This window comes from Cynocephalus volans, chromosome 2 (genome assembly GCF_027409185.1).
Source record: "Cynocephalus volans isolate mCynVol1 chromosome 2, mCynVol1.pri, whole genome shotgun sequence".
NCBI classification, from domain to species: Eukaryota; Metazoa; Chordata; class Mammalia; order Dermoptera; family Cynocephalidae; genus Cynocephalus; species Cynocephalus volans.
The window spans coordinates 208,284,693-208,307,924 of NC_084461.1; the positions used below are offsets into that span (position 1 = coordinate 208,284,693).

The window sequence follows — 23,232 nt, forward strand, 5'->3', positions numbered from 1 at the left end:
TGCTCTGGATAACAATGGATAATGCAGTTCTTGCCGGGACTTTTGATGGAAAATCTCTTGAAAGACTCTGTCCTTGGACACACAGGCCCAGTCGTGTGTACAAGTAGAAGCTGGTTGTGAAATTTATCCTTGCATTTCACAGTTGGCTGACTTGGAGTTCGTTGTTGAAACCACCCTCTGCTTTAGGTCCTCTGTGTCCCAGTCCATGCAGTCCCAGTGTGTCTCCAGGGCAGTGCCATCCTGATGACTCATCCAGCTCTGTGACGCTCTCCTCCAAGATGAATTTCATGGATGCCACAGGTCTCTAGTGGAAAGCGTCATCCCAAACATCCCCTTGGCATCTGTCTAGACATGGTCATAGGACGCTGTGACAGACTGACTTCACGTCATCACATGGGGATCATGGAAGCCACAGTGAGGTCAGATTCCATGGACTGATGTGACTGCTTTGATCCATGTGTCCCACAAACACTGACTGAGCATGCCCGAGGTCCAGGCGCTGCATCCAGGAGAGCTCATGGTCCTCGGGGAGATGGTCAAGGCACTGAATGGTAACAGGGTGTGGGTGTCCTGAAAATGTCACATAGGGTATTGGGGAAACCCGGACGGGGGTTGCTGATCCAGTCCAGCTTCTCCCATGTTGGGGTGATTGACTCACTCTTGCCTCTAACCTTGGTTCCTCACAACTTGGGGTCCCCTCAGGGTTCTAGGCTGAAGCTGCTCCCTCCCCAGCACTCTTGTGTAGGGCCACTCACTACTGCACAGGACCCAGAAGCCATGGTTCTCCCCAGGGACAGCCCCAGGTGTTGTGGAGAAGAAGGAGCTGTCCCTAAGCACAGTATTCCCAGCTGCTCCCCCCACTCCCCTGCCCAGCCCTGCACCTGGCATGGCCTTTGGGCAGACGGTGCATGTAGACCACATCCTCCTGGTGCAGCTGCAGTTGGAAATCTGGGTGTGGCTAGAACCTGGAGACCCTCAAAGGTTGGGCTGGGCCTCCCCAGCTGGCACAGTTGCAGCTCTGGCTGCCCAGGCCCTCCCCTCCCACTCCCGGACTGAGATGTGCTGAGGTCTGAATCTAGGCCTGGGTGGAGGCATCCAGGTTCAGCTGTCCCACTTGGTAGACCCCTTGCTTAGGGTCCCTGGTACCTCTACAGAGCCCTCCAGTTTCCTCCCCTGCCCCAGCCCTTCTCTCCTGGAGCAGAGGGCTGTGTCCCTCTCAAATCACTTCCACCTTGCTCCAGTGTCAGGGAACACCACCCCCTATCTCCTGCTGCTCAGTCCCCTGCCCACTGACCATCCCCTGGGCTCCAGAGACCTTGCATGCAGCCACCTCAGACTTCTCTCTCTCAGACCATCTCCAGAGCAGGCATGGCGACCACCTTCCCCAGGTCCCAGGAGCGAATGTTCTAGAAACTCTCACTCTAAGGGTCATTGGACCTGCTGTATGGCTCTCAAGATCTTCTCTAGGGGGTTCTCTGCTATTTTGGAGGGCTCAAAATATTCTCCAAAGCCCAGAGGTTCTGTGTTGCTTTGCCCCCCATGGATTTGTCACCCCACTTCCCCTGGGTGATGGAGCCGCAAAGGATTACTCAAAGCCCCTCTCTTCTGAGCAGTGAGAAGGCCCGAAGTGGCTAACTTCCCTGGAACCCTCCAGCAAGAGGCATCTCTTTCTTGGGAAATTAACCCCAAATTGGGGTTCTCTTCCTGCATTTATTTTCCAGACCAGGAAGTTACAGGAAGAGAACATAGGTGGGGTTATAGTTTAACAATATAGGCTGATAACTTTCAGTGAAACAAGTCAGATGACATTCCATTAGACAATTAAGTGATCCACCAACAAAAGCTTGATCTAGCAAACATTCCCTTCTTACAGCAATTTCTCAGTATCTTTATATAACAATCAGTAACTAGTCTGTCCCTGAGCCAGCAACTTTGCTTGCCACAATCTTTATTTTACACCAGAGACTTTATAGCTTGAGGAAAATTTCCAGTCCTCCACAAGGTCCATATTTGAAACTGCAAGGCTTTGGAAAACCAGGCCCTGTGAAATGCATTTGCTTTAAGAATCCTCTACAGTTTTGAGTGATGATGTAGCTGCCACTATTTAAGGCTAGTGTGGTGGTTAATTTTATGTGTCATTTTGGCTAGTCCAGATATTTGCTCAAAAATTATTCTGGATGTTTCTGTGAAGGTGTTTTTGGGATGAGATGAGCATTTAAATCAGTTGGCTTTGAGTAAAGCAGATTACCCTCTATGATGGGGGTGGGCCTCATCCAATCAGCTGAAGGTGGTAACAGAGCTAAGAGTGACTTCCCAGGAGCAAAAAAAGAATTTTGGGAGCAGATAGCACTTGGGAAATACTGACAGGAGCATCAGTGGGAGAATGTGGGAGTGAAGCAGGAGACAGGTGAGACTGCTCTGGAGCACGAAAATCCAGGATGGTAGCATAGAGAGGACAGAGAGACACATGGCCTCTGCTGCCACATCTCCAACACTGGGATTGGCACAGGAAGAATTTTCCCTTGTGGCAGAAAGGTAGGCAGAGGATCAACACCAACCCCCATCCTCACCACAAGACCCTGCAAATCTCCTGGCAGGACAAGCCTGGGGCCAAGTGTGGGGAGCAACCTAGGAAACATGCACTGTGTCACTCTAGAACGCTAGCACAAATGGCACACTCCCCATTCCTCATTCTCAGGACCCAAGCCAATGCAGAACAGCGCCATCTTGAAACCAGAGCTTTCATGGGATTGCCCGCCTGGGGGTGCTTTCCCAGCATTAAGGCTCTGCCCTCTACCCAGCATACTCACAAGAGAGGCTATAATGCCTTGATCCCAGAAGCATGAGGCCTGGGCTCACAGTGGCTGTGACTCTGTTCTGCAGTCTGGGAAGCCAACCCTAGTCCTACTGAACTGACGCACCCCCACATCCTCAGGCAGACCCTCCTCAAGAGGACCACTCCCCAGTCCTCCCCCAGCCCCAGGCCCATACACAGTCTGAGTTGTGTATGCTTAAGCCCCCAAGCTGGAAAAACAGCTCACAGGTCTCTACCCTAATGAATATGCCCTCAGGCAGGTGGAAATAAAGTGGGAGGGGTTTGCATCCCTCCCAGAGAAGTGGTCAGGTGGTTCCATACTGCAAGACCCACCTAGCAGCCTTGCCAACAGTCTCAAAAGCAGCTCCACAGCCCTTCACTGCAGGACTGCCTAGCAGCCCCACCCAGTGGCCATAGGCAGCTGGACAGGCCACTTTATTGCAGTCCTGCCTAGCAGCCCCTTTTACTGCCCAGAAATGGCTGGACAGGTCACTTCACCACAGGCCTGCCTAGCAACCCTGCTCACCACACAAGAGGTGGCTAAATGGGCCACTCACTGCAGCCCTGCCTAGAGGCCTTGTCCACTTCCTGGAAGCAGCTCAGCAGCTTCACCCTTGGCAGTCCAGTTCCCAAACTGCAGAAGAAAGCACAACTATATGCCAACAAATTTCAAAACCTGGAGGAAATGATAAATTTCTGGATACATACAAACTAATAAGACTGAACCAAGAAGGAATAGAAAATCTGAACAGACCAATAATGAGCAATGAGATTGAAGCAGTAATCAGCAGTCTCTCAACAAAGAAAAGCCCAGGAGTTGATGGCTTCATTGCTGACTTCTACCAAACCTTTAAAGAAGAATTAAACCAGTTACCTTCAAACTATTCCAAAAAAATCGAAACAGAGGCTATTCTCCCAAACTCATTCTTTGAGGCCAGCAGTACCCTGATAACAAAAACAGACAAAAACACAACAAAAAAAGAAAGCTACATGCCAATATCCTTGATGAACAGACACAAAAATCCTCAACAAAATATTAGCAAATAGAATGCAGAAGTACATCAAAAAGATTCTACATTATGATCAAGTGGGATTCATCCCAAGGATGCAAGGATGGCTCAACATGAAATGTGATACACCACATCAACAAGGATGCAAGGATGGCTCAACATGAAATGTGATACACCACATCAACAAAATCAAGGACAAAAAACATATGATTATCTTAATAGACACAGAAAAGCATTTGACAAAATTCATCATCCCTTCATGATAAAGTTTCTCAACAAATTAGGTTAGAAGGAAAATATCTCAACATAAAAAAAGCCAAATATGACAAACCCACTGCCAATATCATCCTGAATGGGGAAAAGCTAAAAGCTTTTCCTATAAGAACAGGAACAAGAAAGGATGCCCACCCTCACCACTCCCATTTAACATAATATTGGAAGTACTAGCCAGAGCAATCAGGCAGGAGAAAGAAATACAGGGCATCCAAACTGAAAAAGACAAAGTCAAATTGTCCCTGTTTGCAGATGACATGATCCTATATACTGAAAAACCTCAAGAGGCTACTAGAAAAGTCTTAGAACTCATAAACAAATTCAGCAAAGTTGCAAGATGCAAAATCAATACACAAAAATCAGTAGCATTTTTATACTCCAACAATGAACTAGCAGAAAAAGTAATCAAGAGGGCCAGCCCATGGCTCACTTGGGAGAGTGTGGAGCTGATAACACCAAGGCCACGTGTTCAGATCCCTATATAGGGATGGCCGGTTTGCTCACTTGGGAGAGTGTGGTGCTGACAACACCAAGTCAAGGGTTAAGATCCCCTTCCCAGTCATCTTTTTAAAAAAAAGAAAGAAAAAGAAAAAGTAACCAAGAATGCAAGCCCATTTACAAAAAAATTATCTAGGAATAAATTTAACCAATAGGGTAAAAGATCTCTACAATGAGAACTACAAATCACTGCCAAAATAAATTAAAGAGGACACAAAAGATGGAAAGACATTCATGTTCATGGATTGGAAGAATTAACATTGTGAAAATGTCCATACTTTCCAAAGCAATCTGTAGATTCAATGCAATTCCCATCATATTATCAATGACATTTTTCACAGAAATAGAAAAAACAATCCTAATATTAATAAGGAACAACAAAAGACCCTGAATAGCCAAAGCAATCCTGAGCAAAACATAAAATAAAATAAAGCTCGAGGTTTTACACTACCTGATTTCAAATTATACTACAAAGCTATAGTAACCAAAACAGCATGGTTCTGGCATAAAAACAGACACACAGACTAATGGAAGAATAAAGAACCCAGAAATCAATCCACATACAGCCAACTGATCGTCAGCAAAGGCACCAAGAATATACATTGGGGAAAGGATAGCCTCTTCAATAAACAGTGCTGGGGAAACTGGATACCCATGGGTAGAAGAATGAAACTAGACCCTTACCTCTCACCATACACCAAAATCAACTCAAAATGGACTAAAGACTTATTATAAGACCTGAAACTATAAAACTCCTAGAAGAAAACATAAAGAAACACTTCAGAATGTAGGACTGGGCAAAGACTTTATGAATAAGACCCCAAAAGCACAGGCAACAAATGAAAAAAATAAGCAAATGGGATTATATCAAACTAAAAAGCTTCTGCACAGCAAAGTAAACAATCAGTAGAGTGAAAAGACAACTTCCAGAAAGAGAAAATATTTGCAAACTATACATCCAACAAAGGATTGATATCCAGAATATACAAGGAACTAAAACAACTTAACAGTAAAAAAAAATGTGATCTCTATTTCACAAACAGGAACACTGAAGTTTAGGGGCTTATTTGGGTGCAGCAACCTGCACAAGGTCACAGAGCTGGGAAGAATAGAGCTTTTTATGTCCAACGATGCTAAGCCTTTTATGAGCCCTGGATATTTTTGAAGATGTGATGAAAGTCACGGAATTCACCCCCCTTCAGGAAAATGCTCCTTCTCACACCCATGTACAATGGTGCCCGTGATCCCTGGGGTGCTATGCTTAAGAATACTTGCATTAGACTTGGAACTCAGAGTGGAGGGGGCCTCTCCCAGTTCACCATTGCATCCCTGGCTTCTAGCCCTGAGCCTCGCACACAGCAGGCATTCAGTAGGGCTCTCAAGTAGGTGTGTGAATGAATGAAGCAGAATTACATCCCAGGTCTGCCTGCCTCCTAAGCCTCTTCTTTCCCTCTATGCCAGTGACCCGAATGGGTAGCTCATCACCCTCAAGGAATCCTTGGGTTGGAAGGGTCATGCTTATCTCCAGGGGCCTCCAGCCTAGGTCCCTATTTAGTGGGTCTCCTCCTATAAGGGAAAAGAAACACCAGAGTGTCAATTCATGGTGATGTCACCTACCCAATACAGGCCCTGAGGCCCCAAATGTAGATGACAGTTATAACTTTCTTTGTGTGACTGTGTCCCTTGCTTGGAATGAGAAGCCTCCAAGGCTCATCAACCAGCAGTGACCAAAGAGGTGGGTTTTATATACCTGATGCCTGTGGAATCACTTTTCATGACTAGGAACATCTTTGGTCTGGACTGAACTCTGTGACTCCTGAACCTACTCACAGCCACCACCCTGTTTGGTTCTTGCTGTGGCCCTGGGAGGTGGGTGTGCTGCTCCCAGAGGGCACAGCAGGAAGCTGAGGACCAGATGGGGACGACTGGCCTGAGATCTTTCTGGTACAGTGTGGAGGTGGCAGAAGGAGGGGTAGGCAGGGACCGTGAGAGCCAGGCTTTGTGGGGGGAGGTGGGTTCCTGTCCCACATCCCCATCTGTCTGTGTCACCATGAGTCACTGCAAACTGCATACCCTGCCATGGGCTGTGGCATAGTAATAGTCAGCCTTGTCCCTGGCCTGGGCTCTGCTGATGGTCGGGGTGTCTGTATCCTCCTTGCTGAAGCAGGAGACTCTGTCAGGGATACCTGAGGGCGGCTCACTATCTTTAAATATAGCAAGCACAGGGGCCGGGCCTGGCCTGGCTTCTGATGGTACCAGTGAGGTTTTCTGTAGAGCAGGTGATCCTGGCCATCTGTCCCAAGGACACTGACACCAAGGATGGCTGAGTCAGTTCACAGGAAGACACATATCCTGCAAGAGAGGAGAGAAGAGGGGTCTTGAGGATGAAGGACACATTTCCAGAGGGTCCCACCCCAAGGCTGTGCCTGGGCTGAGCTCAGGGTTCTGTGTGGCTGAGCCTGTGGGCAGGGCCTGGGCAGAAGCCCCTGTGCAGAGAGTGAGGAGGCAGCCAGCCGTGGCTCACCTGGGAGAGCGTGGTGCTGACGACACCAAGTCAAGTGTTAAGATCCCCTTACCGGTCATCTTTTTAAAAAAAGAGTGAAGAGGGGGAGCAGGGGAGAGGTCCAGGCCATGGTGGACACTCAGAGCTCTGCCTCCTGAGACCCCAAGCACAGCTGGGCTCCCCCAGGCCTTGTTATTGTTGGCTCATGTCTCATGCAAATCTGATCTCCTCCTGTCCCTGGCTTTAGGCCCCCTGTGCCTCTAAGAAGGGCTGGTCCCAAGAGAAGCAGTTACGAATGGGGTCATCTCCCCAGGTTCCCCACACCCCGCAAGGCTTCTCCCTCTGCCCTCTTGCCTCAGGGAAGGTGGGATCTGGCTTTCAGGGCTGTAATGTGATCAGGGCCCAGAACTCTCATCACCGCCATCATAATGACAATGCCTTCCGTTCTAGCTGCCTTGGCCCTAGGGCTGGGCTGAGTATTCTTATGAGTGCCAGATCTGGAAGATCCACATGCCTGCCCACTGTGGATACCCTCTGTCAGCCAGGCTCAGAGCCACCTGAGCAGAGTTAGGAACATAGGCCCCTCTCCTCTTTCAGGTTGCTCTCCTCTGATACCTCTAGCACTGTTATCTTCCCCCAAGCCATACTTCCTTTGGGACATTTATCCCATTTATTGAGGTCACTTACAGATCTTTCTTAAGCATTGGTCAATATGTACTAATAGAAATAAAGCAATCCTATTTACCCTGTTGTCCTTGCAGCAGGAAGTTTTAACTGATGAAGGCGGCCCACTGGCAGTGTCAAATCCCTGTGTTTCCCTGGGCAGCAAAGCTCGGAGCGAGGAGTGGTACATGGGATTGAGGAAGCCAAGGGGGAGCAGCAGCAGTCCCAGCCAGGTGGGGAGGCCTCCAGGTCCTGCTGGGTGAGGGCTGAGCAGGTGGAGAATGTTGGATCCCCTGAGAGCTGGGGGAGCAGGAGGCTGCTGCAACCAGCTCGCTCAGGACAGGAGAAAATGGTGCAGCAGGAGGAAATGGGGTTCCCATGAGAGGCAGCAGCAGTAAAGGAACCAGGGCAGGGAAGTCACGGCTTGAGGGTGGTTAAAATGCCAAAACAATACAGGCTGAGTGGGAGGGAAGGGGCCTGCAGTTTATAGCCAGATGGAGACACAGACCAACAATGGGAGGTGGGCATTTTCTGTGCATAGAGGGCACAAATGTTACATTTCTTCCAGTTTTCATGCACTCTTGAGTAGGTGTTTCAGCTCTTCAGATAATCGGTTTTTTGCCCCAATTTTTGGTTTGAGTGAATGTGCCTCAACAAGTAAGGTTGAACCAGGTGATGAGGGCTAAGGAAATGTTTCTCAGACTTTAATGTGCGTGGAATTGCCAAAGATCTTATTATTATTTATTATTATTATTATTTTTTAAAAGATGACCGTTAAGGGGATCTTAACCCTTGACTTGGTGTTGTCAGCACCACGCTCTCCAAGTGAGCTAACCGGCCACTCATATATAGAGATCCGAACCCATGGCCTTGGTGTTTTCAGCACCACACTCTCCCAAGTGAGCCACGGGCCGGCCCTAAAGATCGTATTAAAATGTGGATTCAGATTCAGCAGGTCTGGGTGGTCTTGAAATGTGGCATTCTTTACAAGCTCCCATGTTATGTGGTTGCTGCCAGCCTCTAGACCACACTTTGATAGCAAGGTACAAATGCAACTCTGTACCACCCCCTGGTGGCCTTGTTAAGCAGTGTTTGCACTTGTCCAGTAGGTGATAGAGGCCAGTGGTGGTCACTGCAGCCAGAGGGGCAATTCTGAAGGACAGTGCTGACATGTGGACTGAAGCTAAGGTTAAACTGGATTGTCGAAGGGCAGAACATTGGGAAGCACTATCTCTGGATCAAGTATGTACTGATGAGATGTAGGAAATGAGAGGGAGGTTACACATTTGAGAGACTTTTCCAGACTTCCCAGTTGGAAGATGGTCACTGGAAGTGGAGGGGGAAGAAGAAGGAGTCATGGTTGGTTTGTGAAGATGATCATTCTCTCAGCTCCATTAATTTTCTTTTTTTTTTTTTTTGTCTTTTTCGTGACCAGCACTCAGCCAGTGAGTGCACCGGCCGTTCCTATATAGGATCCGAACCCGCGGCGGGAGCGGTCGCCGTGCTCCCAGCGCCGCACTCTCCCAAGTGCGCCACGGGCTCGGCCCGCTCCATTACTTTTCTATCTGCATCTTGTACCCTCCCTCAACCTTGATCTGAGCCCAATTATCAGAATGCATATCCGTCACTTGTTCAAAAAGCCTCCTTCATTTAGCAATAGTAGCTGGAGACTTCAAAACTCCACATTCAATAATGGATAAAACAATTAGATGTAGGATTGACAAGGAAATAGAAGATCTGAACAATGCTATAAGCCAACTAGACTTAGCAACTATCTATAGAGCACTCCACCCAACAATGGCAGCATACACAATCTTCTCAAGTGCACATGGAATGTTCTCCAAGATAGACCATATATGTTAGGTGATAAAACAAGTTTCACTAAGTTTAAAAGGACTCAAATAATACAAAGTATGTTCTCCAACCACAAAGGAATAAAATAAGAAATCAACAACAGAGAAAATTTGTAGGAGGAATTCACAAATATGTGGAAATTAAACAACACACCCCAAAGTAGTTAATAGAAGAAATCACAAAATAAATTAGAAAATAATTTGAGACTAATAAAAACATACCAACACACACAACATACCAAAATTTATGGATGCAGCTAAAGAAGCTCTTAGAGGGAAATTTATAGCTGTAAATGCCTCCCTTAAAAAAAATCTCAAATCAATGACCTAACTTTACACCATAAAGAATTAGGAACAGAACAGAAAACTAAGTCCAAAACAAGAGAAGTAAAGAAACAATAAAGATGAGAATGGAAATAAGTGAAATAGAAAATAAGAAAACAATAGAGGAAATCAGCAAAACCAAAAGTTGGTTCTTTGAAATAGTCAACAAATTTGATAAACCTATACCTAGACAAACAAAAAATAGATAGAAGACTCAAATTACTAAAATTAGGAAAGAAGAAACATCACTACCAACCTCACAGAAATAAAAAAGAATTATAAGGGGCCGAGCCCGTGGCGCACTTGGTAGAGTGCTGCGCTGGCAGCGCGGCGATGCTCCCGCCGCGGGTTCGGATCCTATATAGGACTGACCGGTGCACTCACTGGCTGAGTGCCGGTCGCGAAAAAACGACGAAAAATAAAAAAATAAAATAAATGTCTACTGATCTCCCTTTAAAAAAAAATAAAAATAAAAATAAAAATAAAAAAGAATTATAAGGAAATAGTATGAGAAACTGTACACCAATAAATTAGATAGCCAAGATGAAATGAACAAATTCCCAGAAAGACAAGCTATCAAAACTGACTCAAGAGGAAATAGAAAATCTGAATGGACCTGTAACAAATAAAAAGATTAAATTTGTAATAATAAAAAAACTTCCTACGAAGAAATGCTGAAGACCAGATTATTTCACTGGTGAATTCTACCAAATGTTTAAAGAATTAACACCAATCCTTCACAAAGTCTTCCAAAACATAGGAGAGGAAGGAACATTTCCCAACTCATTTTATGGGTTTCCTATTACTCTGATACCTAAACCAGACAAAGACATCACAGGAAAAGAAAAATACAGGCCAATACCTGTTATGAACATAGACACAAAAATCCTCAACAAAATACTAGCAAACTGAATCCAGAAAAATATAAAAAGGATTATACACCATGACTATGTGGGATTTATATCAGGAATGCCAGGTTGGTTTAATGCATATAAAAATGTAATGCACTATTTTAATAGAATAAAGTACAAAAATCATGTGGTTATCTCAGACTCAGAAAAAGCATTTGACAAAAGCCAACATCCTTTCCTGATAAAAACTGAACAAAGTAGGATAGGAACTTTTCCAACCTCATAAAGGGCATCTGTATAAAGAGCCAACAGCATTCTCAATGGTGAACAATTGAATGCTTTCCCTCTAAGACCAGGACCAAGACAGGATGTCTTCTCTCATCACTTCCATTCAACATTGTACTGAGGTTCTATTCAGGGCAATTAGGCAAGAAAAAGAAAAGACATTCAGATAAGAAAGGAAGAAGTAAACTATCTGTATTAACAAATGACATGATCTTGTTTATGGAAAATCCTAAAGAACCCACAAAAAACCAAATACTACTGGTGCTGATAAATAAGTTCAGCAAGGTTGCAGACTGCAAGCAAGATCAATATACAAAAGTCAATTATACTTCTATACACTTGCAATGAACAATCTGAAATTAAATTTAAGAAAATTTCATTTATAATAACATCAAAAAGAATAAAACACTTAGTAATAAATTTAACAAAAGTGCAAGACTTGTACACTGAACACTATAAAAATGTTGCTGAAATAAATTAAAGACCTAAATAAATGGAAAGATCTCTAGTGCTCATGGATTATAAGACTTACTAATGCTAAGATGGCAATTTCAACACAATCCCTCTCAAAATCTCAGCTGCCTTTTTTTCCCCCCCCACAGAAACTGGTAATTTATAAAGAAACAGTTATTCACTGCTTACAGTTTCAGAGGCTTGGAAGTCCAAAATCTGGGAAACACATCTGGTGACAGCCTTGTTGGTGGGTAGTGACTCTTCACAGCAAAGCAGGGTGTCACATGGGAAATGGCAGAAGCAGAGAGAGAGAGCTCCTCACATGCTCTCCTTTTAAAACCCTCAGAACCATGCCCATGACCACCACTAAACCATCAACTTATGAATCCATTTACTGGGGCATAGTCCTCACAATCTAATCACCTCTTGGAGACCCCATTTCTCAATTACCATAATAGGATCTCCCACCCTATTAACACTGTCACAGTGGGGGTTAAGTTTCTAATTCATGGACTTTGGGGGACACAATTCAACCCACAGCAGTGTTCAAATGAATCTTACCATGCACTCAGCTGAGCAGCTTGTGTAGCTGGCCTGAGACAAGCTCCAGGACATCTGGAGCTCATGGAGTTAGTCCAGCTTACTGCACCAGGAGAAAAAAAAAATCTGTATAGAAATCCCTGGAGATGTATCATAGTTTAGATTGCCCAAACTGCTCATCTGCCCCAGTTTGGTGATGAACTGAATCTGGTACAGGTGAAACCATAGTAGGTAGCTGTGAAAATCTGCTCCCCCTAGATACATGCCAGCTCCCACTTTCCCCTGGATCTTTACCAGATGGTACTCCGTGGATATGTACCTTCCCGCCATAGAGATGCAGAGATCTTCCCCTCTCGCCCATGCTTTGAAATAGGCGGGATAGGAAATAACTATGGAGAACACCCCATTCTACATCATAGGATGAGATGGAGGTGTATTTCCACATGGAGTCTCCTGCCTTGACACCTACGCTGGTCTGGCCTGTGATCAAACCCCCCAGAGCAGGCCTTCCAATGCACCTTCTTCAAGTCATAAGTAAAGTGCAACACCTCCACTTTGATCTCCTGTGAAGAAGACAGGACGGACTGAGATGCTGTCTCCTGAGAGCCAGAGTGGGACCAGCAGCAGTGGGCCCAGCCTGCCCCATCCCATCTACCAACCCTCAAGCAGACCTGACCTGTACCTGACATTTTCATCCATAGCATCAATAACTGAGGTCAGCTAAATTTCCAAGACTCTGGGAGGTTGGCTATGTGGCAGTAGTCATATGTCCCACATTCTGGAACATTGCTAAACAGTTTACTTTAGGCCTAGAGTTCAAATATGGTGTCAGCTCATAGAGCTGTAAACCTAAAGAATGTTGAAATGGATGATGTGTCTCTTACAGATTTAGCAATTGTTGAAAGAGCAAGATGTAACCATTAACCAATCACTAACTTAGGTCATGCTAGACAACCAATGTAAAGCCTGATTAACAGCTTGTCCCTTTTTGTGATTATAAAAATACTGAAGCTCTGTTTATACCTCAGAGCACTTGGAGTAACTTGGAGGTATTTTCCTGGGCTTCAGTCACTCATATTGACTCAGATAAACTCTTTGTTGTTTAAGCTATGCCTCAGTTTCCTTCTTTAGGTTGACAGTGACAAATCCCTTGGTGATCCCAAATGGAGGCAGGGGAAGGGCTAGGCCTGCACCATCACAGTCATGATCTTTGTGTGGCCCCCATCAAAGGCCACAGTGGACAGTGTTAGGAAGAGGCCACAGGGGGCTCTGCCAGGGCACGCACAGCTGAGTCCTCATCACTCAGCAGGCTCTGCGCTGCAAGTTCCAAGAGACTGAGCGGGTCTCATCTGCTCATCCCCAGCAAGGGAAAACCTTGAGGGTTTCACAGAGCTCAGCCTCCCTTCCCAGGTCAGGTAAGGACAGCCCAGGCTTCACGCCACTGAGAACTCACTCCTACTTAATGCCCTATGTTTGTTGAGCAGAAATCCACAGCTCCTTTTCTGTTTCTGAGAACCCCAGTATTCTAGTCCCAGGCACTGGGAGGCTGGCATGAGGACAGGCATCTCAGCCTTTTAGCTGTTCCTTAATGGGTCTCAAGGGGATGAACTGCTCCAAACTTGCCTTCTTGGATTCTCTCCATAAGACTCATATTAGCACACATGCAATTTCAGTAACTGGAAAGAAACTGGGTTGAGTGGTCAACTCCTGTGTGGACCACAGAAAGCTCAGATCTCAGCTTGTAAGGGGACAGGGAAGCTACTGGGAGTAGATACTGCGGGAAAGGTCAGGCTACCAGGAGTGAGAAGCCATAAGGAAAATGGACAGATTGGAAAGCTGATATATTGAAGGGTGAGTGTTGGGAAAATAGAATAGTTTGGTCAGGACCCTTGCCTTGGCAGGTTGGGGATGGTGCAGCATTCTTTGTAAGCAGCTTGTGTGTGTGTGTGGATGGAGTTAGTGTGCATGTGCAGCACCGCCACCCTGGCTGGCATCTGCCTCACCACTCTGGGCAGCCACGTTTTTCCAACCTACGGCTTCCAAGGACCTGTTTGCCGGTTACCTAGCTCATAGACCTGCGTGTGAGGGGTCTGGTGACCCAGCCTGGCATGTGAGGGGTCTGGGGACCGAGTCTGGTGTGTGAAGGGTTTGTGACCCAGTCTGGAGTATGGGCTTCAGGGGTCTGTGAGCTCCAGACCCAGCCCTAGCTTGGCAATTGGCCCAGTTGGTGCAGGATTACTGGCAGGTAAAAGAGCCTGAAAACTGTCATAGTCGTGGAGCTTTACAATTGGCATCACGAACAGGATTAATAGCGACATAGTGCAACAACTGGCATAGTCTGAGACAGGATCCTGAGCAGGTACAGGAGCTGAAAGCCCTTGGAAGGAGAAGGAAATGTGGCTACTTTTGAATATGCTCTGCCCTATGGCCACCTTCCTGTTGACCGGGGTCTGGTTGCTGCACACTGTATTGCAAGGCAGCACAGACCAGGCACTACAGTGGAAAACCCCTTGGGAGAGGGAGGACATGTGGCTGTCCTTGAGCATGTGGTTCCCGGGGGTCATTTTTCTGCTGACCGGAGACTGGCTGCTGCTCACTATGCTGAAAACTGATGGAGATTTGCAGCAGAAAGCAGAGTTGTTGGAAGCATGGATAAATGTCCTGGAGGACAACGTGCAGCAACTGGCCACTCCTGCTTCTCACACCACGGAAGACGACCGACCCAGTGGTGAGTTGGGGAGACCATGCATCTCCAGGCATGACCTGTTGTGCACGAGAAATTGAGGCAGTAAAGCAGCAGAAACAGGGAGAGCCCCTGGCTGCTGCAGCTATGGGACCTAGGAGTGGATGGCGTAATGTGCTCCAGAGCTGATGTAGTAAATGCATGTTGCATTCATCTGAAGACAAAAGGCTCAGAGGGTGCCACTTAAACCCAATGGCCAGCTGGATGCCATATAAACCCAAGAAAAGAGTGCCACATGCAGGCGGGCAGATCACCCAAGGATGGGTGCCCCTGCAGAATTTCAAGTATGTTTTCACTTGGTGAAAAGGGGGAAAAGTTATCCTCCATTACTACATACCTGTCTCTGTGGCAGCAGTTGCAGAATGGCCATGGACGTGCACAGGGGCAGGGCAGCCACTCCTTGATGGACTGGACGAATGCAGCTGTTTGAACTGTATGGGGAATGATGCTGAACTGCCTGAGACTGAATGAATAGCTGGTGTAAGCCAAGCTGATTGAAGTAATTCGCGGGCAGGGGATGGGAGAGCCAGATGCTAAGAACCAGGAAAATGGGAAAAAAGCCCTAAAGGCATTTGAGAAATTTGGAAGGGTGCCCCACCCATCACAGACCTTGAGGCCTAGGAGAACTGAGTTGTCCTGGAGGACAGACCTGGGGCACAGCTGCCCCTGGGAACCTGCTCCCTGCATCCCAGCTGTTAGGCAATTATGTTTTAGCCGATGTCTAAGACTGCGGCGGGTGGACGGGAGGAACACCCAAAATGGCTGCAGAAAGTTTCAGGTCCCCATAACAGCACATTTCCCGAGAACAAAGACCTCCCCTGACCTTCTTCCTCACCACCACATCCCCTTCCCGCCTGCGTGAATTTCTAACCCTGCTCGCTCCCTTCCCCTTCCTTCCTAGCCCATAGGAAGAGTCCAGCTCAGCCTAACTGGACATAAAAGGCCCATCCCAACTCTCCCTGCTGCTGCTCCCACTTCTGAGAGGGCAGCCTGCTTATTCATTTTGCCTGCTTAACACACTTTGGTTGAGTCCCTGTCTCCTGGTGTGTTTTATTTTCGTGCCCAGGCCGGGGCTTTTCCTTTCACCAGCTGCTCCAGCTGGAGCAGCCCAAAGAGTGGTTTGTGTAGCAGCTCTGGAGCTGCTGAAACCCCGGTGTGGTGTCCACGGTGTGTTAAGTCTGCAGGCTGGCAGGCCGTGAGAGCAGTGGAGGTGTGGCAGCCTCCACCTAGATTTCAGAAGATGTATGAAAAAGCCAGGGGACTCAGGTGGAGATCTGCTGCAGGGGTGGAGCCACTGCAGAGGTCATCCACAGAGCAATGTGGAGCAGAAAAGTGGGGTTGGAGCCCCCGTAGAGAACCCCTACTGGGGAAATGTCTAGTGGAGCCAGGATGGCAGGACTGCCACCAGGAGCCCAGAACCGTGGGGCTGCTGGCAATGTGTAACAACAGCTTAGAAAAGCCGCAGGCACCAGGGCAGCTCAATGGGCTGTACTTGGTGGAGCTGTAGGAGCGAGGTTGCCCAACGCTATAGGGATCCAGGTGCCCCAGTGTGTTTAACATTTGCCCTGTTTGGGTTTTGGATTTGTTTGGGGCCTGTTTTCCTTTCTTTTCCTCCCTTCTGGAATGGGAATGTGTACCCAATGTCTGTCCCACTGTGCCTTGGAAGTAGATAAACTTGTTTTTGACTCTTTACAGGTTCACGGCTGAAATGAGTTTTGCCTTTTGGTCTCAGAGGAGACTTTGTACTTTTGAGTTGGTGCTGCAACAAGCTAAAGACTTTTGGGACTGGGATGGAATGTGTAATATGTGAATGCAAGGGCCATTTATCCTCACTAAGGGAACATAGCAGAAGATTCTGAATGTGTAGATTGTGTGGTGAGGGACCCTGAAGGGGTGGATTGTTGGGAAAATAGAATAGTTTGGTCAAGACCCTTGCCTTGGAGCAGGTTGGGGGTGGTGCAGCATTCTTTGTAAGCAGGTTGTGTGTGTGTGGGTGGAGTTAGTGTGCATGTGCAGCACCGCCACCCTGGCTGGCATCTGCCTTGCCGCTCTGTGCAGCCATGCTTTTCCAACCTACAGCTTCCAAGGACCTGTTTGCTGGTTACCTAGCTCATAGACCTGCGTGTGAGGGGTCTGGTAACCCAGACTGGCATGTGAGGGGTTTGTGACTCAGTCAAGAGAATGGGCTTGAGGGGTCTGTGAGCTCCAGACCCAGCCCTAGTTCAACAATTCACCCAGTCGGTGCAAGATTACCGGCAGGTAAAAGCCCAACAACTGGCGTAGTCATGTAGCTTTACAATTGGCGTCACGAACAGGATTAAGAGCTCTACAACTGGGGATGTTGGCAAGATTCCGACAGAGCCCCAGCACTACAGTGAGTCCCAGTTTTCTTTCTTAAGCAGGCTCCTAGTATGTTGGCCATTAGGTATCACTTAAGCCTCAAGGATGAGACTACAGGATTGTTCTCAGAGAGGAGAAGTCTTCCTGGTAAAAGGGTAGAAATCTAAAGTTACTTTATTTTGCAGGATTCCTTGCAAGAAATGGCTGGCACCCAGCCCATACTCCTACAGTGCTGCCCACAATTAACAAGACCTGGCTGGGCACCAGAGAACCCAATCACCTTCATTGTACCTGAATGTTAAATACAAACATAGCACCGAAGATCACACTTTTGTACAAGCCTTCAGTAAGACAGAAGCCAAAAAGATTAATCAATTGTGAGGGTTGGATACCTTTTTAAACCAAGCAAACAAAATAGATCAATTATTACAGTTTTATAAGAAAGAATACTGCAAAAAACCAACCTTTTCTCTATACACTCATGCCAACACTGCGGGTCTCCAGATGTGCGGGTTTTCCATACCAAGCAATTCTCCAATTCTCTGCAGATCCCAACTGGGTATCCTGCAATTCAATTCAAATCTGACATTATCTACCTGGAGTTAACATCAGATCCCACAAATTAAGGCCTCAGTCCCACAAGCCTGCCCTAACTTCAGATGCCAGTCACAAGTCTAGGTTGTCTACCAGCTGTAAATTGGAGCTCCCATGACCCTGTCCTCGAGTTTGATCTTTTGTTAGAACAACTCACAGAAGTCAGGAAAGCAGTTTACTTACTAGATAACCCATTTATTATAAAAGAATACAACTCAGGAACAGCCAGATGAAGAGATGCAGAGGGCAAGGTATGGGGGCATGGAGCTCAAATGCCCTTTCTGGGCATGCCATCCTCCCCAAAACTCCAGGTGTTCACCCACCTGGAAGTTCTCTGAACCCAGTAGTTTTGGGTATTTAATGGAGTCTTCACAAGCATAATTGATTAAATCACTGGCCACTGGTGATTAAACTCAATCCCCATCCCCTCTCCCCTCCCCAGAGGTCAGGGGTGGAGATGAAAGTTACAAGCCTCTAATCACATGATTGGTTCCTACAGCAACGCCATCCTTTGGGGCTTTTCAAAGTCACCTTATTAACAAATTCAGATATGGCTGAAAGGGGTTGTTAATAACAAAAGATACTCCTTTTACGTGAATTGTACTGGAGCTATTTCAGAAACGAGGGACCGAAAAAACCCAAATATTCTAACAAAAGATGCTCCTATGTTCTCATCACTTAGAAAATATAATAAGGATTTCAGAAGCTCTGGCCAGGAGCTGGGGATGATGACAAAATATAATTCTTATTATATCACAATATTACAAATATATAGTCATATCCTTTGAGGATATGACTCAAACGATAATTTGAAACTGCTCATCAACAGCCAGTTCGTGGGACCAAGGATGTGTGAGGACAAACAGCTGTTTGGTTGTAAACTCTTGTCAAGCAAAGTCTGGCAAACATTCGCGCATATATATATATTTTTTATTTTTATTTTATTTATTTATTTTTTTAAATTCTAGCAGCCTGTCATGTGCAATGGAAACTGTGGTTCTCTTCTTCCTGTCCATTCCACACTCCCGTCACGTTGCAGCCACAAGATTTGGAGCCTTGATCTCAGCTACAGGGAAGGCCCTGATCGTCTAGGCTAGTGGTTCCCAAACTCGAGTGACATCAGACTCACCTGGGGGGCTTGTTAGCTTGCTGGGCCCCTCCCAGAAGGTTTTTGATTTAGTAGGTGCTGGTGGGAAGGAGGGGCAGGCAGAGTTTTTGTAATCCTAACAAATTCCCAGGTGATGCTGCTTGTCTGAGGAATGCTTTGAGAACCACTGGTTTAGGCCAATCATGGTAAAATCCCCTCAGAATAAATGATGCAAGAACACAGACCAAATGTTAACAAACACTAAGCAAATTAAAAGTTGGTTGAGCAATATTAACATCTGGCAAAATACAATTTGAGACAAAAGCATTAATATGGATAAAGATGTTCACAATTTAATAACAAACAAATTGTGGAGGATACTAACATTTATAAGCACATGTATTTTCACAGGGCCTAACTTATAACTTAGTAGGACCACAGTTCTTAATTTTAGAAGGGCCAAAGCCCTTTAGCATAGGCTGTAGCTGGGTAGGGTGACAGCCCTGTAATTTCAGGAATGGCCTAACCTTTTGGTATTGCACATAGAAGTGTTAAGCTTGGGAAAGACAGAAAACTCTCCCAGGATTAAAGTCTCTGTTGTAGATAAAAAAAAAAAAAAAAAAAAAAGACTAACACTGAAAAAATGCTGGCTCTAAGGGCAGATGTCCTTGGTGCAGCTAAACCTTACGATGGGAAAGTACAATGATTACCTCATTGTTCTTTTTGTAACCACCTAAGTTCCTTTTCTGTAACTTTCTTGCCTGGAGAATAAAAACTGTGGGTTTTTATCCTTCTGTCTTGAAGGATTTGTCTGGAATTAACCCTTTCGGGCCTCTCACTGCTCAGAAGAAATGGGCTTTGAGTAATCCTTTGTGTCTCTGTCACCCTGGGAGAGGTGACACAAATCACCTCTTATCTCAAGACACACACACAAAAATTCCAAGTGGATAAAAGATGTAACTGTGAAAAGCAAAACTTAAAATGTTTTAGTAAAATACAGGAGAGTATCTCTATGGTTCAGGTAGAGAAAGATATTTTTATCAAGAAATAAACCATGAAGAAATGACCAATTAAGCCTGTACAAAAAGTTAAAACTGATTTTCAACAGAAGACATGAAAAACAAAGCATATAGAGAAGCCACAGGCTAAGAAATGTCCTGCCATCTTCCCCTGGATCTTTACCAGATGGTACTCCATGGATGTGTACCAATATGTATAATTGATAAAGACATAGTAACAAAAAAAAAAAAATGCTAATCATTAAAAAAAATTTTTTTAATGGGCAAAGTGTATGAACAAGCAGTTCACAGAGAAAATTATTGTGTCCTCACTTTTAAACTGGGAATCTAGGGAATGAAGCAGGTGCAAATGCCTACTCCCACTCTGGTTCAAGGAACTCCCTTTCCAATTTGACTAGAGTTATCTCTTTAGTGCTTGACTCTTTCCTGTTCCTCATATTTTTCTTTCGCAAAATTTTATGTATTTGCTAGAGAACTACCACCTCCACATGTTACATTGTTTGAGAATTTTGACCAGTGAAACAAATATGTATCACTTAGGAAGAGACATTTAAGTCAACTAGAAAAGATATAATTGCGTATCTAGAAATCCTAAAAGAAAATGAAAATAATTACTATGAACTAATTGATATGACTAATTACTGATGTGATTGCTTTGGGTACATGGTATTGTCAAAGATAAGCAAAGCCATACACTAGCTAAAGTGGTAAGGACAGATCTTAATAAAAAATATACTCTTGGAACCGAGAAAGGATCCCGTGTGAACTGAACTCAACTTCTAGGAGTATTTGTTAGCGAGGTGACTGGGTGTTTTTAAAGGGAGAATGAGGGATCAGGGAAGGGGTGAACAGGGGTCCAGTGAAGGCAGGGAAGTGAAAAATTACAAAAAGCAGGAAGAGGGGTTGGTTCATGTGAAATCTATCTGGGTTTGCTAAGTGGCGCTTAAGGAAGTTAGGCTCCTACCCTCCCACAGAGACTGCGAGACAGGGGCCTCGTCAGGGGGAACACTAAATTCTTTTGGCAGCCTTGAGTTTTCTCAGGAAGGCACTGTAAGTGGGGCGCTAGGGTGGCCCTAGGAATGTAGCCTTGAGCTGTTAGAAACTATGTTAGTGTTTAAGTCTGCATAGGCCAAGGTTGAGGTCTAATCAACAAGAGAGCTCAGAGGAGCGAATTAGGGCCGGCCCGAGGCTCACTTGGGAGAGTCTGGTGTTAGCACCAAGTCAGGGGTTAAGAACCCCTTGCCGGTCATCTTAAAAAAAAAAAAAAAGAGAGAGAGTTATAGTTTAGGACTTGCTAAAAGAGCAACTAGGACATATTCACCATATCAGCCTTAAAAAAATAACAGAAGGCAAAAACGAACGAAAGAAGGAACGAAACCAAGCGACCCTGACTGCAGTAGAGAAACAGAACCCACCTACAAGCCTCCCAGAGCACCCAGCAGAGCCCAGGAGAGAGCGCCGGAAATTTGCACCCCCGACCTCTGACCTGCTCTTAAAGTGGCAGCAGAAGCCCCCGATTGATCCTGCTGATCAGGGGGCTCTCTTGGACCAATCAGCTCTGGGTTAGGGCAGGGTCGACTCAGCGGTGGAAGGGCGGGGCCGGGGTTGCGCGCAGCTGCTATGGCAGCCTGGGAGGGACAAGGTGCACGAGACCCCCAGAGCTCTGCTAGGCGGAGCTGATGCGCTACAGAGGCGGGGGAGGAGGTGTCTGTTTCTGGTCGGGACCCGCTCTGGGAAAGACTCTTACAAAGACAGACCAGATGAGCGATGCCCACCTGGGAATGACTGGACAGTTCATGGGCACATGCCCATCCTCCCCTCCGTCCTGTTCCATTCTTCCTACGCTGTTTTTTCTTCATTTTGCCCAAGGTGAAAGCATGTACTTTTTAAAAAAGATGACCGGTAAGGGGATCCTAACCCTTGACTGGGTGTTATCAGCACCACGGTCTCCCAAGTGAGCCATGGGCCGGCCCCAAAGCATGTACTTTTAACTTACAATATATTTTTTATTTTGTTGTTTTTGTTTTGGCTTGCTCGTTGTTTGCCGCTGCTAGAAATGAAAACTCTAGGATGGCAGGGATCCTTGTGTGCTGTTCCCCGACCCATCCTAGTGCCCAGAACAGACCTGGCTGAGTGGCTACTCAGCAGATAAGTGAAAAACTTGTCCAATAAATAAATCAACTCGTTTTCCAGGCCAGACTCACCTGCTTGGGTTCCTTCAACATCAGCACCTTTTTGCATAGTATTGTTTGCTTGTTAGTTTTGGGCTGAAATGCTCTGCCCCAGACATTTCCATGTAGTCCCTTTTCTTGCTTAATTTACATCTCTGCTAACATCCTCTTATCAAGGAAGCACTACAGAAGGCCTTATTTTTCTTCATACCCTGCACTTTCTCTTGTCAATGCACTCTAGCCAAAGACCACCAGGAACACACCTACAGTTGAACAAGCTGGGTTATCACTCATTGCCGCAAACCATGGGGTGTCTTACTAAGAGAATGTCAGAAAGAACCTGTTATAGGACTTGAACTTTGGCTGAGTGATTTGTGGAAGGGACTAAGAAAGCAAGAGTTTGTTCTAGATTGGATGTTAACAAAAAGTACAGACAAAAACAATGTCATGTGTCTTTCCCAAAATACCAAACATCCCTCTCTTGGCCAAAATAAGTGACCGCCATTTCTTTACCAATTACAACCTTACCCTTCTTCTAGTGTCCCCTCCCTATAGATTTTTTAAAAAATCTATCTTACTATACCTTTCTGTATATGTGTTTAGACATGCACAAATATATAATTATGTAAATAGATGACAAAATTAAACATTTAACTTTAGTAGTAAAATACAATAACATTACCAAAATGTTAAATAAAACAAGGCATTTATTATATTGATTTTGTTATATTAATAAATTGTAAAAATTCCCTTAAGAAACAGACAAACCATATTCATTGTTTTCTGATTACATATTCACATATCTCTGTAATTATATCTAATATAACCTGTCATTTATATTAATTACCACCTTTAATAAAAGCGGCCAACTTCTGTTTTCTTCAGACGAAGAAAAAACTAGAAGATAATCAAGAACTGTTCATTTGTTTTTCTCCTCCAGGAGCTTTTTTTTCCCTCTGTTTTTACACAGGGTCAGGACACATTCAACCTCAGTGACCATGGGGAGATATGAGGCCATAGCAGGCAGGGAAACAGTAGGTTTACACCATCTTGGGAGAAGTGCTCACTGTGTCCCAGAGAGGAGGCTCCATAAAGGGTTCCAGATGGGCCTCATCTCATCCTTCCTTACATAGTTATAGGAGATAGGACCCTCTGCCTGCCCCCTACAGTAACACTGAAAACTTCCTTTTAGGGAAACCGCCTTGGGGCA

The 23,232-nt window shown here is 45.6% G+C and overlaps 1 long non-coding RNA gene across 1 annotated transcript; it reads right to left on the minus strand.

The window, feature by feature from the left end:
- Window positions 1–6,765: 6,765 nt before the first annotated feature.
- On the minus strand, window positions 6,766–21,414 carry LOC134370866 (uncharacterized). The gene is made up of 3 exons (XR_010022680.1): window positions 21,338–21,414; window positions 17,616–17,715; window positions 6,766–6,948 (listed from the first exon to the last, which is right to left on the minus strand). It is a non-coding gene; the product is annotated as an uncharacterized LOC134370866 (long non-coding RNA).
- Between the last annotated feature and the right edge of the window lie 1,818 nt (window positions 21,415–23,232).